Source organism: Lethenteron reissneri, chromosome 54 (genome assembly GCF_015708825.2).
Source record: "Lethenteron reissneri isolate LAM-NWPU_2019-01 chromosome 54, ASM1570882v1, whole genome shotgun sequence".
Lineage (NCBI taxonomy): Eukaryota > Metazoa > Chordata > Hyperoartia > Petromyzontiformes > Petromyzontidae > Lethenteron > Lethenteron reissneri.
Window position 1 is genome coordinate 4339105 of NC_083832.1, and position 18260 is coordinate 4357364.

At 47.9% G+C, this 18260-nt stretch overlaps 1 protein-coding gene across 2 annotated transcripts in view; it reads right to left on the reverse strand.

Annotated features, from left to right (window-relative positions):
- The window catches only part of LOC133356565 (uncharacterized), a 79608-nt gene extending 62468 nt beyond the window's left edge, over positions 1-17140 (reverse strand). Inside the window, exon 1 of one of the 2 annotated variants that reach the window (XM_061574147.1) lies at positions 16750-17140. The gene's annotated coding sequence lies outside the window, so the exon portion shown is untranslated. Of the gene's footprint in view, positions 1-12192; positions 12902-16749 lie in introns of those variants that run through there. The other variant, XM_061574148.1, reaches the window with a different exon arrangement.
- Between the last annotated feature and the right edge of the window lie 1120 nt (positions 17141-18260).

An 18260-nucleotide genomic window follows, 5' to 3' on the forward strand; every position in this document is an offset into this window, starting at 1 on the left:
GCACGTCACGCCGCACGTCACGCCGCACGTCACGCCGCACGTCACGCCGCACGTCACGCCGCACGTCACACCGCACGTCCACGCCGCACGTCCACGCCGCACGTCCACGCCGCACGTCCACGCCGCACGTCCACACCGCACGTCACGCCGCACGTCACGCCGCACGTCACGCCGCACGTCGCGCCGCACGTCACGCCGCACGTCCACACCGCACGTCACACCGCACGTCCACGCCGCACCGCACGTCACACCGCACGTCACACCGCACGTCACACCGCACGTCACACCGCACGTCACACCGCACGTCACACCGCACGTCACACCGCACGTCCAGTGCTATCCCCTCGCACGGGTGGATTTTCTCCGGACAGCCGAGTTTCCATCCCCCCCCCCACCCACCCACGCGCTTCACACGTTAAAAAGAAGTGGCAGAACAGAGGGAGAACATGCAAAGTCTGGAAGTGAATTGATGACCTTAATATAAAACTGCGCATCGCATTTCAATGTAGAAATTCCTCCCAAGACTCCAGACGCCTCCCCTCTCACCCCAGCCACGCCGGCGTGCAGTCACTGCAACAGCTGGAGCCTGACCGTCACTTCCTAAGCCCCCCCACTGCTCACGGCCAATCGCACGCCCAGCTGAGGAGCTGCCCAGAACCATTTCACAAAACAAAAGGCATGGTATCTGGGCGACGCCGAAGCAGTGATGTCGGCAATGACGGTGTTACGTATCAAGGTTAGGGATATATAGTAGATCTATCAAGTCTCGACAGAGCAACGTGCAATGTGGCGCTATGGGGTTGACTCTGCCCATCATAAGTCAAGGATAAATAAAATAAATAAACACGGTGGGGAATCAACAGTGGTCATTAAATTGACAGAGACCCGAGCGTTAGAATATCTCCGGCAATCGTGAACAATGTTGCACGGTCGGGAGAGCGGGGAGGGTGCAGAGAGCGTGGAGAGGAGCGGCGTGCGGGAGAGTAAGTGGGGAGAGTGGGGACATTGTGGAGAGCATGGAGTGCAGAGAGAGGGCAGAGAGCGGGGAGAAGGTGGGGCACGGTGAGTGGGGAGCGCAGGGAGAGGGTGGAGAGTGTGGAAAGCACGGAGAGCGGCGAGATGGTGGAGAGCAGGGAGAGTGTGGAGAGCATGGAGAGCACAGAGAGGATGGAGAGCGGGCAGAAGGTGGAGCACAGGGAGTGAGTGGGGAGAGCATGGAGTGTGGCAAGCACGCAGAGCACAGAGAGGATGAAGAGCGGGGAGAAGGTGGAGCACAGGGGGTGAGTGGGGAGAGCATGGAGTGTGGCGAGCACGCAGAGCGGGGAGAGGGTGGAGAGCGGGGAGAAGGTGGAGCACAGGGGGTGAGTGGGGAGAGCATGGAGTGTGGCAAGCACGCAGAGCGGGGGAGAGGGTGGAGAGCAGGGGGCATGAATCTCGTGTGGGTGAATGTTCCCATATGTCTGGGTTTTTGGCAAAATCGCCCCAATGACTCCATCACCCGCGATGGAAGCAATCGTCAGCGCGATGAGTTTCAAGCGTTTAGTAGAGACATGAATATCAGACCTTCAACGTGTTTATGCTGTAGTTTCCACTAGTTTCGATGCTAGATATGTAACAAATCTGTTCCTTCACCATCGCTAGTTCCAAGTCGTGTCATGATTCGGGGGGGGGATGGAGGGTCACAGTTCAATTCAAGAATCACATTCTCTTTGTCTCCTTTGAGCGGTCTCCTGGCGTCGGTGTCTGTTTCGCTCGTCTTTCCATTTTATAATAAAAAAACACAATTCAATCTCTAACGCGCGATTCAACGCACGCTCGGAGAACGGTGACACGGGGCAGCGTGAGCGCGTTCAACGATCGTTCAACGATCGTTCGACGCTCGTCCGACGCTCGTCCGACGCTCGTCGTAGAGGTTTGCATTTGGAATCCGGCAGGCCTCCCCGGTTATTTTGGTTAATAACCGTGAATTACAATATGTCCGCTTCACAGTGAACGTCACAGATCCCTTGACGTACTTCGAACAGAGTGGGCCTTTGTTTGCCAGCATCATGGTCCAAATTTGCTCAATTAAAAAAAATTACCACCAAATTACTCATACGTAGCACCATCACTCACGACTGGCAGACTAATACCCGCTTGCGGGCCAGATGCGGAGTAACCTTGTGCCGCACAGGGGCAGCTGCCACCGGGGGTGCCCTTTAAAATGTACCGAGGCAACGAGATGCGATGCAGGTCGCTTGTCGCGTGCGAGGAGCTCCGAGATGCCCCGGCGTAGAAGAGGGTGGGCTCCGTCGAACACGACCCATTATCGCCGTGACGCGAGAATCGATTTCATCCCACGAGTTGCCACCGTCCACCGAAACGGGGCCACGGTGGCGCGCTGGCTCGGTGGAGAGTGCCGCGTCCGCGAGGCCTCCTCCCGAGGCGATCGTGGCGCGGCCAGCGGCCTGGCGTGACAGCGGGCGCCTTGCCGGCCAAAAATAGCCACCCCAGGCAGCGCGCACAACAATGATCGGTTCGCAATCACACCAAATCCGAGGCCCCCGCATGTGTTATGAGGCTATATTTGAGCTGTCCTCACTTGCGTGGTGAACTTTGATGACCCTGCTGACACAGAAGGATTGAATGATTGATATATGGATAGATACGTTACAGCCATTTGTTAATCCACTGCTGGATTCAAGGCCTCCCCACGCCGTGTCGGTGGGGGGAGGGGAGCCCCAGGACGAGTTCCAATATCACTCACCACTAATGTTAGCCAAGGGCTGGGACTCTTAACTCGAAAGGTTTATGGCGCAGTGCAACTAAGCACTGCGCCACCACTGCCCCAATGCTGCATAATAAAAATGCATTAGAAAAACATTAACTACCTGCTCTGTAAAGCCACAGAGCGAGTCTGCGTTGCTCTGAACTTACTAAAGCATCCACATTCATGACTCTCAAACAGGGAACCGGAACCTCGCTGCTGAAAAAAAATGGAAAATTTGCCAAATTTCGTATGCGCTTTTCAAGCGTGACATTGTGCTCTGGGCTTGCAGAGAGGGAGTTGTGATGTCTGTGACAAGTGTGTCTTTTGAAGATAAAAAACAATTATTTCTTGATTTGAAGCTTTTGTGACTGCAGGAATCCATACTCTTTGGTTCTTTCGGTGAAGTCACGTAGGTAGAGAAAAAATAGATCACGACGTTTCGATCGCAACACAAGCAATCGTCATCAGGTGGGACAACCACAGCAACAAACACATCCCTCCTGTGGAGGGAGCTGATAGGAACGTTTGGTTGCTCGGTCAATGGCCAGGGTCAACGGCGGCGTGGTGTATTCCGCAAATATGCCCGACTGTGAGGGTGGGCACAAGCCGGCGTGAGTAGGTTAAACGTTGAGTTTTATAAGGGCACTACGGGGTGATCAGCCCCTCCCCACCCAGCCCCACCCTCCCCACCCAGCCCCTCCCTCCCCACCCAGCCCCTCCCCACCCTCCCCACCCAGCCCCTCCCCACCCTCCCCACCCAGCCCCTCCCCACCCTCCCCACCCCACCCTCCCCTCTCCACCCAGCCCCACCCCTCCCATTTTTGGATGCACGACGGACGGACACAATAATCCCCTGTGGACTGGTGTAACCAGGAGGTTCCTACCAATAAAACCTTGGATTGCGAGTAACTTAGTCTGCGAGTGTTTTGCAAGACGAGAAAATTTTTTAAATAAATTTTTATTTGATAAACAAGCGAGGTCTTGCAATACGAGTAGTACGTGTATACGCTTTGTCTGCCGAGCGTCACGTGATCACAACTGATACACGAGCGCTTTGATATACGAGTGCTTTGGATTACAAAACACGTTTCCGGAACAAATTATGCTCGCAATCCAAGGTTTTACTGTATATCGGTGATAATATGTATCACTATCGGGCCCTCCAGTGGCATTCGGCTAACGGGCCAGGTCTTGCCGATGAGACTCGGCAAAGTCTAAATGAGAAAGGTGTCGCCTCGTTTAGTAAACAGGCGTCACTGCACATCAGTAATACCGCGCGGGAAGGCCGAGATGCCGGCAGATTAAACGCGATTTCCTTTCGGCAAATCTCACACTGAAATGTCACAGTTCATCCCTCCTCCCCAAGCCCTGTCGTTCCTTTCCCCTCACCCACATCTACCCGTACCCTAACCCCCCAAACCACACATCTAATAATGGAGGCAGCGCTTGCGGGGTGGATGTGGTTATGCAGAGCCCCTTGAACAAAAAAAGAGGTGGGGGGTGGAATGCCTATAAGGGAAGCGCCCATAGGAACGCGACGGGTCACGTGACAGCAGCACAAACCACTACCACTGCTGCTACCCACAATGCCACGCACACCGTACCACACGTGGGCAGGCGGGAAAGACGCAGAGAACACACGTGTTCTCCTCTCACATGCGTGTTCTCATCTCACATGCGTGTTCTCATCTCACATGCGTGTTCTCATCTCACATGCGTGTTCTCATCTCACATGCGTGTTCTCATCTCACATGCGTGGCCCACGCGTGTTCTTCCTCTCACACGCGTGGCCGTTCCTGCGGAATCTCCGGTTTTGTCCCAAATTATAAATTAAAAAATCCAAAATGAAATTGGTGACAATGCAGCACCCTCCACAAAGGAAACTGGCTGCGTCGATAACTACTTTTGTGATCGTTTCGATGCCACATGGGCCTTCATCTGTAGCCCTTCGTCAGTCGTGGGGGTTGTTTGACTATACTTCACCTCGCCAGTTCGCGCGTGTTGATGTCAGCCAAAACTTGGAATCAAATTCAGGTCACCGGGTTTACAATCTTCCAAGTACATCAGTACCCAAAACGTCAGCCTATTTACGTATTATTTTTCTGTCATAAAGACAGCGTTTTGGCGAACGTGTAAAGAGTATTTGTGCTTGTGGAACATAGCCAAACCAGTCCCTCAATATTTTACTTGGGGGTTTATTATTTCATATTTGGCCAGATGTTAAGGATGATGGTTAAATCCAGACTTGAGGATATTTGAAAACTGACAAGTTTGTGCTACGTTGAGTTACTTTTCCAAACTTAATATCCCGACAAAGCCATCAATACTAAAATATCGCCGGGAATGTGGTTAAAACATTTAAGAAAAGTTATTTGAATTTCGATTTAAAGCTTTCGTGACATTCATCTTTTTGGTTCTTTCGGTAAAGTCAGGTAGAAGGGAAATAATAAAAATAAAACATAATAAAATACAATTCTCACGACATTTCGGCCACAACGCAAGCAGCCGTCCTCAGGTGAAGAACAGGTCTGTCGGAAAGAGAGCGTCTGAATGGAAAGTTATTTGCCCAAAGAATTGAGGTCAAATTTTATTTGTATTTCACAGCAATGGTATGTGGTGTGTGTGTGTGGTGGAGCGGTGGCACACTGGTTAGCACACTGCCACGATGGATCTGGCAACCTGAGTTTGACTCCTGACCATCCTTAACACAGGTGCAGAGTAGGGATGTGCTCCCGATATTTGTATTAATCTGAACAATTGGGTTTAGTTCTAGATTTGAAGCTTTCGTGACAGAAAGGATTCATACTCTTAGGTTTTTTCGGTAAAGTATCTATTTTTATTATTTATTTCTTACCTAAGTGACTTTACCGAAAAAGCCTAATTGGGTTTAGATATGAAATTTCAAACAATTTATTTTCATTTACTTCAGAAATGATGTCGGACATCACAGGATATGAGATCACAAAGTGGTGTCACGTGGCACCATGCGACGTCACTATTGTTGGCAAGAAAACAAGCTACATTATTATTCGAAAAATTATCCAAAATTGTCCGTAAAAACCCGAAAGTCTTCCGTGTTTCAATACAAAATCTCATTTCTCATGCAGTGGCAAATGAGCCGGCCTTTCAGCCCAACCCAAACAGACCGGCGTGGTGAAGTATGGTCGAACAAAACCCCACGACTGACGCCGTGGGGGGGGGGGGGAGGCCTTCTTCCAAACAAAAAATGCCCGAGCTAAAACATGCTCACCAGTCCTTGTCCTCTGTTTTACGTTGGTATGTTCAGCCCAGAAGATTAACACAAAAAATGTAGCAGTCGTTTGAAATACGTGGTCAACCAAGTTAGTGTCTAACCGTGTTGTTGGCCGACTGGTTTGCATCGCGTTGCGTTTCTAAGGTTTGTTGAGTTCTCGGCTCCCATCTTCTTGCTGTATTTGCCTCCATGCAGTTTGCCGTTCTCTATGTTGCTTTGCACGTGGTGTCCCTCTGTGTGTTCCCTTGCTATGTGTTTTACCCCATTTTCACCTGATGATGAGCGCTTGTGTTGCGTTCGAAACGTCGTGATTTATTTTAATTTTATTGATTTAAATTTTCTTTTATTTATTCTTTGGAAGAACGTAATCAACCAGATAGGGTGTTGACTGTTATGTTATCCGACTCTCTGTTGTATTACATTACATTTCTAAGTATACTAGATTTGTGTTTCTATTTAATTTATACCTGATGATGATTGCTTGTGTTGCAATCGAAACGTCGTATGCTAGTATTTAATTTAATTTATTATTTTCTCTTTATACGTGACTTTACCGAAAGAACCAAAGAATAATTCCTGCAGTCACGAAAGCTCCAAATTAAGTTTCTTTTATTTCTACATACGTGACTTTACCGGAAAAAACAGTATGTTTGATGGCATTAACCCACGAGGAACGCCGTTTGAATGATAACGCACTCGTAACCAGCCCTGTCCTGCGCATCGTACACACGGCACGACGACACGTGGCCTCACCACAGATGATGGCGGTAACACGACGTGGGAGAACGCTTTTACTAAATGGCAGCGGTGCACATGCACAAGGAAAGGTGGGGCAACACCAAGCTCATAAAAAAGACAAAGATCCCCCCCCCCGGATAGCCTTAACAGACTGTTGGGGCAAGTGCTGTTAGCGAGCACCTCTGAAGGCCAGAACGGCACATGAGGAAGGGGGTGGGTGGCCAGCACCACGTCTTTGTCTCATTCGTGGCGATGTTTACACACCGTACTAGGTACTCATTTGACTTGGGGGGGGGGGAGGCAGAAGCTGTTCAGATACTTGTCACTGTTGTTGGCCGTGAGTGGGAATCGAACTCTGCTTGCCAGGTTCCCGGCACAGCGCGTTAACCGCTACACTACAACTCCCACACCAAGCTTATGCACCAACACACATCCATTGCCTTTGTCTCTCCCCAAAGCGGATGTCATTGGCCACCACCACCGAAACAGGCACTTCTGGCTTGAGTGAGTTTAGGAGGCACAGCCCTGGTCGAAACGAACGTGCAGGCCAACCATGAGATGTGCAGCGAGGATGAATTAAACCTGTGCCATCGAGATCGTACAGCTGTCTACAAACCGCATCAACCTCACCACCACCTTCTTGGTTCTTTCGGTAAAGTCACGTAAAATGTAAATAATAAAATAATAAAAATAAAACATAATAAAATAATTCTCACGACGTTTCGGCCACAACGCAAGCAGCCGTCCTCAGGTGAAGAACAGGTCTGTCGGAAAGACGCTGTCGTGAGAATTGTATTTCTCAGGTGAAGACCAGGTCTGTCGGGGAGACAGACCTGGTCTTCACCTGAGGACGGCTGCTTACGTTGTGGCCGAAACGTCGTGAGAATTATTTTATTACGTTTTATTTTTATTATTTTATTATTTCCATTCTACGTGACTTTACCGAAAGAACCAAGAAGGTGAATCCCTGCAGTCACGAAAGCTTTAAATCGAAACTCACCACCACCGTCACCATTGACACACACGCACACACGGCAGTGGTTCAGCAGGACGGCTGTTTTGACAGCAGCTTTTCGCGATTCCCTGCGAAGGCCACTGTTGACGTGGAAGCACAGCAAGGGACACCGATGGATTTTGCCGCACTGCCCTCGGCTGCCTATAACATAGCTCGGCAGCCTATACCACCTGTTGCGCACGGTGAGGTATGGTCAAATAAGTGTACGGAGACAGGGCTGCACAGCAGTGGCTTGAGCGAGCTAATGGAACCAGCACACCTTTGTCTCCCCGAGTGCTGATGCGCATGCACCACCGCAGCGGGAACGACTATCCAGCAGTGATGACATAGAGATGGCGGACAGCAAGGTTACACACATTGGCGTTGTGCATCATGGCCAAGAACCCAACAGGAGACATTGCACCAGTGCTCGCTCGCTCGCACGCGTCAACAACACGACAGAAATCCTCCCCCATATAGCCGCATAGACCACGCGACACGCGTGCCATCGTTAACCCTTCCTGTGACAGGCAAGGCCAGACCAGGGGAGTGCCGTGGCCATGACCAATAAGATTTTCACGCAGCGCACAAAGGTAGCTATTTCATGCCGAGTCAACCTGGAGTAGTCTCAGGACGGGTTTCGATATTTGGTCACGGACGGTGGCCGTGAGCGGGAATCGAACAGGCTCATGTCTGTTTCGGTTCGCGCTTGCCAACTGATAGACATAAAATTTTAAAATGGGATTCGTCAACAAAGTAGCACCGCAAAACCCCCCCATGGGCCGACGTGGTCTCCGTGGCAATCGTGGAAGTTGTTGACGATACTTCACCACAATGGTCAGTGTGGGCTTGTGAAAGGTGAGTCTAGGACTGGATCAAATATCACTCATCACTGATGGTAGCCGTCACAAGCAACCCAACTCGTTTATAGAACGGTGCTGCATGAATTGCTGCGCCATAGCTCCAAACACACAAATAGAAAGACCAAGATCGCCCCCCCCCCGTGCAGCCTTTTGGGGCAAGCGCTGTTAGCGAGCACCTATGAAGACCGACACGACACACGAGGGCTGGGTGACGAACATCACCCACCGCCACCTTTGTCTCCCTAGTGGCGATGTTTACACACCGCACTCATTTCAGACCGAGTCGACCTAGGAGATGCCCGGGACCGGTTCAGACAATCGTCACTGGTGCTGGCCGTGAGCGAGTATCGAATTAAGGTGACCTGGTTTGAAACGCAGCGCCCAAACCGCTACACCTCCATGAATTCACATGAAGCCTCTTCCACGCATGTTTCCGCCTTAAACAACAGATTAAAATGTCTTTCCTTCCCTGCCTTCTCTGCCCCCTTCCCCCGTCCATCGAGACTGGATTCCAGCTTCCCCCAACAGCTCTACACACAGCACCCTCCCCTCCACCACCACCAGCCGCCCTCACCACACATCCCATGCACGTCTCTCGTTCACACCTTTCCGGCTTTGTGTGTGTGTGTCTGGCTGGCTTGCACAATTAGCGTACGCAAGCTACTCACTCGTGACAGATTATGTACCAACCATACACGCAACGCGTATTGCCACAGAGATCGTAGTAATGATGATGATGATAGGATATTACTCATTATCTGTCATCTTATTATCTGCAAATCCTGTTGGCCACAGAGGCTAGATTATTCACATTTCTGATCGTTACTTGGCGGACGTCTCGGGATTTGCAGATAATTGCTGCATTTTATGCCACCCATCTTATTCCAAATAAATTCCGAGTTTACCGAAACGTGAGAAAATCGTGAAGCTCGTGGAAAAAAACACAAATTTACAATAGACCACACACTCTACCGATGATACAAATAAAATCTAAACCGGCCCAGTTTTTTTTATCGACAAAGCTGACGGGCCAACACTTTTATTCCCCGAGTCGGGTGTGAACACATGCGTCGGGTGTGAGCCCAGAGGAGCATCAGCTGCGAGGAAAGCGAATGAGCTGAATGTGGCTGATGCCTTGTCCTCACCCAGCGTGTTTCCCCAGCAACAAGCAATGAATGGGACATCATTCCCGAAGGAGACACGAATTGGTCACTGCTCTCCTCATGGTAACATCGCCACCATATGCTGGATTCTAAACAGGTCTGCCCCCCCACCAAAGCCCCTTGTGTGCATGGAGATATCTCGGTTCAAAATAACAACAACAAATGTGAAGAATCCTTCTTGGGATGTTTGCCCAATTCCAGTCGTACAATACGGGGTGGGGCAATTTCACATCTGCGACAGAAACATCAGCTCAAAAAAACATGAGCACTGGTCAGAGTTCAGTATTTACTCTTTTCCTGTGGCAGACTAGTCTCTCCTTGAAGCCTTAACCACTCACCAGATAGTAGATATTTTACCAACCTCAAAGGAATGATGATGATGATGATGGGGCCGAGTTGACCCTGGCCAGGACATGAACTCAAACCCACAACTGGAAGCCAGCCCCACTGCCCTATCGAATGAGCCACACGCAACCCAGCCGCAGCCTGAACACCATCACGACACGACAGATCATCCTGAAATCACATTAAGCCTAGATTTGAAGCTTTCGTGACTGCAAGGATTCATATTCTTAGGTTTTTCGGTAAAGTCACGTAGGTAAAAAAATCAAAATTAATAAAAGTAAAATAAAATAAAAATCACGACGTTTCGGAGGCAACACAAGCTTCCGTCTTCAGGTGGAACCGTCACAGCCTGACAGCTGTATCAAGTAGATTTAGATTTTTTACCTACGTGACTTTACCGAAAAACCTAAGAATATCACATTAAGCCATTATACACTAAGATATGTCAGCGTGGTGGAGGTGGTGGGAGCCCTCCTGTCCAGCCACTCGAAGGTGGTCTGGTGGGTCGGTCACCACGACTCTCCAATGCCTCCCTTACTAACACACTGTGCTGTAGCTACTAAACTAGAACTTGTTCTAGATTTGAAGCTTTCGTGACTGCAAGGATTCATATTCTTAGGTTTTTTCGGTAAAGTCACGTAGGTAAAAAATTAAAATTAATAAAAGTAAAATACTTGATACAGCTATCGTGCTGTGACGGTTCCACCTGAAGACGGAGGCTTGTGTTGCTTCCGAAACGTCGCGATTTTTATTTTATTTTCATTTAACTTTTATTAATTAAAATTTTTTTACCTACGTGACTTTACCGAAAAAAACCTAAGAATAGAACTTGTTCAACAACATCTGAAGCTAATTCTAGATTTGAAGCTTTCGTGACTGCGAGGATTCATACTGTTTTTTTTCGGTAAAGTCACGTAGGTAAAACAATCAATAAAATAAATGAAAACAACTCAATTAAATCACGACGTTTCGGAGGCAACAAAAGCTTCCTTACCTACGTGACTTTCCCTAAAACACCAAAGATTATAACATCTGAAGCCCTTAAACGGATTAAGACTCACCGACGAATCGTACATGTACAGCCTTTTTGCAAATCCACGGTTGTGGGTCTTGGGGGTTATTTGACCACATTTCACCATGACATGTCCTGAATATAAAATGTATCCGTGAACATTCAAAGCAATCGATCCCGTTTTGTTGACCTGAATTTAGCAAATTGAGGTCCTGCTGAATCCAACCAAACCATCTCACCACTCAAAACAGCACTAATTTCCACCGACAACCCTTAACCAGCAGTGGAAATTCCACATTCCTCTGACGGAAAGCAACCTCTTCCCAGGACATTAAACTGCTGAAACAGGAAATACTGTATGGATGTGATCTTGTCTTAAGTTGACCTCTTATAGTCAACCTTATGAGATTCAAAGCGGTTTCGTCAGGACCCATGGCACGCACCTCAAGCCTCGCCAGGATTACCATCTGCCCATTGCTATTGAATCTTTGTTTGATGTATTTATTTGTTAAAAACACAGTCTGCCTCATCCCACACAAAACAACACACCATGCCTCTGTAGGCTTGACCTACATTTTAAATTAAGCACGAATTCTTACCGATTGCTTGAAATGGCAGTCGGCGTACTATTACGGTACATACATTGCTGTATTTTATTTGCGATTACACATTGCCAACATAAACAAACTAGGGAACATTTCGCGAGTTTAACGTCGCTATGTCGTTGATATAACCACGAGTCTCAATACTCCTTGTAAGGAGAGTGTTGCTTACACTGAGGATGCCTGGGCAAATTTGTGTTAAAGTCGTGGTTAACACTCCTCAAAGCACACCACAAATGTCAAGGAGCTGTCTTTGGAAAACGTTAATTAGCTTTAATTTAAACAGATCTTTCACCTATGGAGTTGGGAGTGTGAGTTTCATCAGCCCAGACTTCAAATTGTTTAATTTAAAAAGGCACGAGTTTAACCACGAAACCGCGTTCACTTTGAGCTAAAGTTAGAGGCAACTTGAAGTAAACTGAAGCGTTTAACGCGAATGTAGCAGTGTGAAGAGAACGATGTTTGTTACTCACGCCAATGCAGAAGACGCCGCGTTAAACGACACACGGGGCGCGGGGGATGGGCGACCCACGACCCCGGCCCGCGGACCAGGCTCCCGCCGGGGGCCTATCCCAGGCCTCCCGCAGGAAAACTAGGCCGAGCGTATAGGTCCGCGGCGGTCAAATATTGCTTTTCTTTTCTGCCCTTCTACTAAAGGGTGTTAGCTTCACGCAGACGGACTCGCAGCACCCCATCTAATCGTTAGCTACGGAGGGTGGCCGGTCCAAGGACTGTGGGCGGGGGATGGGCGAGGCGCGCCCCGTGTACACGGGGACGATATTCCCGCCGGGGGCCTAGCCTAGGCTTCCCGGATAAAAACTAGGCAACGATGAAAAGACCCGCGCGGGTCGGGGTCCGGACGCAGACTTTTAGTCATTTCTCTTACAACTTTAAACATTAATTCGTAACATTTAACTATCGCCGTGCGCTGGAAAGTTGCGTTGCTACTGTGTGGCAAAGCGATCGTCGCCTAATGAGGAAGATGCAGTAAATTGTGAAGGGAACGCGTGCTCCGAACCACCGTCTGGGGCTTAATTCTGTAATTCACGTTGCCGCGGCTATAACGCAGAGCGAGTTACGAGTTACACACATTGTGCCATTGTGATCGCGTCCTTATTTTCGATATAACCGCATTAAAGTTCGTGGCACGTGTTGTTGCTAAACGTTTGCCCACCTTTGCTCGGGGAGTGACTGCTTAATTGGGGACGTGGGGGGGGGTACGTTTGGGTGTCGTTGTGCGGCCCCCATCCGGAATATCCCCTTCGTTTTTGTGTTATCGATTTAGTCTATTCACCATAGTGTTATCGATTTAGTCTATTCACCCTAGGGTTATCGATTTATCCTACTCACCCTCGGGTTATATATTTATCATATTCACCCTAGGGTTATCGGTTTATCCTATTCACCCCAGGGTTCTCAATTTATCCTATTCACCCCAGGGTTATCGATTTATCCTATTCACCCCAGGGCTCTCGATTGATCCTATTCACCCCAGGGTTATCGATTTATCCTATTCACACTGGGGTTCTAGATTTATCCTATTCACCATAGTGTTCTCGATGTATCATATTCACCCTAGGGTTATCGATTTATCCTATTCAACATAGGGTTCTCGATTTATCCTATTCACCCCAGGGTTCTAGATTTATCCTATTCACCCCAGGGTTATCGATTTATCCTATTCACCCCAGGGTTATCGATTTATCCTATTCACCCCAGGGTTATCGATTTATCCTATTCACCCCAGGGTTCTCGATTTATTCTATTCACCCTCGGGTTCTAGATTTATCCTATTCACCATAGTGTTCTCGATGTATCCTATTCACCCTAAGGTTATCGATTTATCCTATTCACCCTCGGGTTCTAGATTTATCCTATTCACCCTAGGGTTATCGATTTATCCTACTCACCCCAGGGTTCTAGATTTATCCTATTCACCCTAGGGTTATCGATTTATTCTATTCACCCCAGGGCTCTCGATTGATCCTATTCACCCCAGGGTTATCGATTTACCCTATTCACACTGGGGTTTTAGATTTATCCTATTCACCCCAGGGTTCTCGATTTATCCTATTCACCCCAGGGTTATCGATTTCTCCTATTAACCCTAGGGTTATCGATTGATCCTATTCACCCCAGGGTTATCGATTTACCCTATTCACACTGGGGTTTTAGATTTATCCTATTCACCATAGTGTTATCGATTTATCCTATTCACCCCAGGGCTTTCGATTTATCCTATTCACCCCTGGGTTCTCGATTTATCATATTCACCCTCGGGTTATCGATTTATCCTATTCACCATATGGTTATCGATGTATCCTATTCACCCTCGGGTTCTAGATTTATCCTATTCACCCTAGGGTTATCGATTTATCCTATTCACCCTAGGGTTATCGATTTATCCTATTCAACCCAGGGCTCTCGATTTCTCCTATTCACCCCAGGGTTATCGATTTATCCTATTCACCCCAGGGTTCTCCTATTCACACTGGGTTTCTCCCAAACACATCGGGTTTCTTCACGCTTTTGCCACGCTCTCCGTTACAGCACACAATGACATGACATAGTAACAACACGCAGACACATTCGACTGCACGGCCACCCCTTTAAACGATATTTTGAAACGTTTTAAATATCGAAACCACGGTAAAATTGCCAATAAGAGTGATATTTTCCACCAGTAATGATCACACGTTACTCTATATTTCGCTTGACCCTGACGCATGTCAACGTCTAAGATTTGCAGCTGCACCCTAGCACTGACCCCTAACACATTTAGCTCAGCAGCTAAATGCAAGTTCTGTACAGTAACCGACTACTAGCATGTACAATGAAAGCCATCTAGCAACGAAAAGGGATATCCAACCTATTAAATTGTGGGTCTGGGGTCAGTGGAGGGGTTCACGTGGACAAGGGAGCTGGGGAAACAGTGCTGATCCATCCATGGTGGAACCCCACACACCATAGATTCACCACACGTGTACTGTGCTACAATGACAACCTTACACACCATAGACTCACCACACGTGTACTGTGTTACAATGACAACCTTACACACCATAGACTCACCACACGTGTACTGTGTTACAATGACAACCCTACACACCACACGTGTACTGTGTTATAATGACAACCCCACACACCACAGACTCACCACACGTGTACTGTGTTACAATGACAACACCTACACACCACACGTGTACTGTGTTACAATGACAACCACACACACCACAGACTCACCACACGTGTACTGTGTTACAATGACAACCACACACACCACAGACTCACCACACGTGTACTGTGTTACAATGACCACCCCACACACCACAGACTCACCACACGTGTACTGTGTTACAATGACAACCACACACACCACAGACTCACCACACGTGTACTGTGTTACAGTGACAACCACACACACCACAGACTCACCACACGTGTACTGTGTTACAATGACCACCCCACACACTACAGACTCACCACACGTGTACTGTGTTACAATGACCCCCACACACCACAGACTCACCACACGTGTACTGTGTTACAATGACCCCCTACACACCACAGACTCACCACACGTGTACTGTGTTACAATGACAACCACACACACCATAGACCCACCACACGTGTACTGTGTTACAATGACAACCGCTACACACCACACGTGTACTGTGTTACAATGACAACCCTACACACCACAGACTCACCACACGTGTACTGTGTTACAATGACAACCCTACACACCACAGACTCACCACACGTGTACTGTGTTACAATGACCACCCTACACACCACAGACACACCACACGTGTACTGTGTTACAATGACAACCCTACACACCACAGACTCACCACACGTGTACTGTGTTACATTGACCCCCTACACACCACACGTGTACTGTGTTACAATGATAACCCCTACACACCACACGTGTACTGTGTTACAATGACCACCCTACACACCACAGACTCACTACACGTGTACTGTGTTACAATGACAACCACACACACCACAGACTCACCACACGTGTACTGTGTTACAATGACAACCCCACACACCACAGACTCACCACACGTGTACTGTGTTACAATGATCCCCTACACACCACAGACTCACCACACGTGTACTGTGTTACAATGACCCCCTACACACACCACCCGTGTACTGTGTTACAATGACAATCCCTACACACACCACAGACTCACCACACATGTACTGTGTTACAATGACCCCCTACACACCACAGACTCACCACACGTGTACTGTGTTACAATGACAACCCCTACACACCACAGACTCACCACACGTGTACTGTGTTACAATGACAACCCTACACACCACACGTGTACTGTGTTACAATGACAACCCTACACACCACACTCACCACACGTGTACTATGTTACAATGACAACCCTACACACCACACGTGTACTGTGTTACAATGACAACCCTACACACCATAGACTCACCACACGTGTACTGTGTTACAATGACAACCCTACACACCATAGACTCACCACACGTGTACTGTGTTACAATGACCACCACGTTATTCGCAACAGTGCGGATGAGAGGGTTGCGTTAGAGGGTGGTCAACAACAACAAGACGCTCATAAGAATCGCGTTACGTTGCTATAACCGAACTTTAATTGCCGTGTTCCTCCAGTACAGCAACAAGGACATTGATGGGACATCTAACACCAAAGCACAATTCATCATTTCCTTAATGAGGGTTTGTTTTAGTAGCTTTGCCACGTTACACACACAGAGCACACGCGTGTACACGGACACGTGTGAAATAGAGAACCGGTACCATCACAACTCACGTGTGTGTGTGTACTGTACGTGTATATACTGTCTATTTGTACATGGTAGTCATGTGTATGCACTGTATGTATATTACAGTAATGTACTGTATCTGTGCGTGTGTTATTCGTGTTAGTGTACAGTGTCGTGTGTAAATGTGTACGTGTACAGTATATCTGTGTGCAGTTATGTTAAGAGCTGCGTTGACATTGTATTCTTACCTTACACACGTACTGCTTGCTGCTAGGTGGACAAGGTGGTGATGATGTGTGTTGTTTGCTGGCTGGCTGGCTTGCCTTGCTTGGTTTTTTTAAGGGGGCAATTGTATTTCTTGAAGCCCAAAGAAGAGACCACCACGACCACTACCACCACTACCACAAGCCTTGTGTTCTTGCAATGGCTGTTAGATAGAGTCAGCGAGGTGATCACAGACTGGATCTACCATAAGAAGGGCTGCTACATAGCCCAGTTCTTTCTATGAACACACACACACGCATATACACACACACACGTGCATATACATACACACAGACAGACACACGCGCACTGCCTCGCTCCCACTCCCTCGGCCACTCTTCATGGAGCGCGCGTGCGTGCGTGCACGCGCGTGTGTGAGTGTGTGTGTATGTGTGTATGTATATACACACATACACTCACACACATATACACACACACACATATATACACACACACCTACACACACACTGTCACACACACATATATACACACACACACACTCATACACACACACCTACACACACACACTGTCACACACACACATATATACACACACACACTCACACACACACACCTACACACACACACTGTCACACACACATATATACACACACACTCACACACACACACCTACACACACACACTGTCACACACACATATATACACACACACACAATCATACACACCTATAGACATACACACACACAGTCACACACATACACACACTCACACACACACTCACACATATATACACACACACACATATACACACACACATACACACACACATATCTACACAAACACACATATATACACACACACACAATCATACACACCTATAGAAATACACACACACAGTCACACACACATATACACACACTCACACGCATATATACACACACACACAATCATACACACACACCTACACACACACTGTCACACACACATATATACACACACACAATCATACACACCTATAGACATACACACACACTGTCACACACACACATATACACACACTCACACACACATATATATACACACACATATATACACACACCTATACACACACCTATACCCACACACACTGTCACACATCACACACATATATACACACACTCCTATAGACACAATCATACACACCTATACACACACCTATATACACACACACCTATACACATACACACACTGTCACACACACTGTCACACACATATATACACACACAATCATACACACCTATAGACATACATACACATCTACACACATACATACACACCTATACACATCTATACACATACACACACAATCATACACACCTATAAATATACACATAATCATACACACCTATAGACATACATACACACAAAGATAACAAAGATCCCCCATATAGCCTTAACAGACTGTAGGGGCATGTGCTGTTAGCGAACACCTATGAAGGCCAACACGGCACACAAGGGGGTGGGTGGCCAGCACCACGCCCGGCCGCCTTTGTCT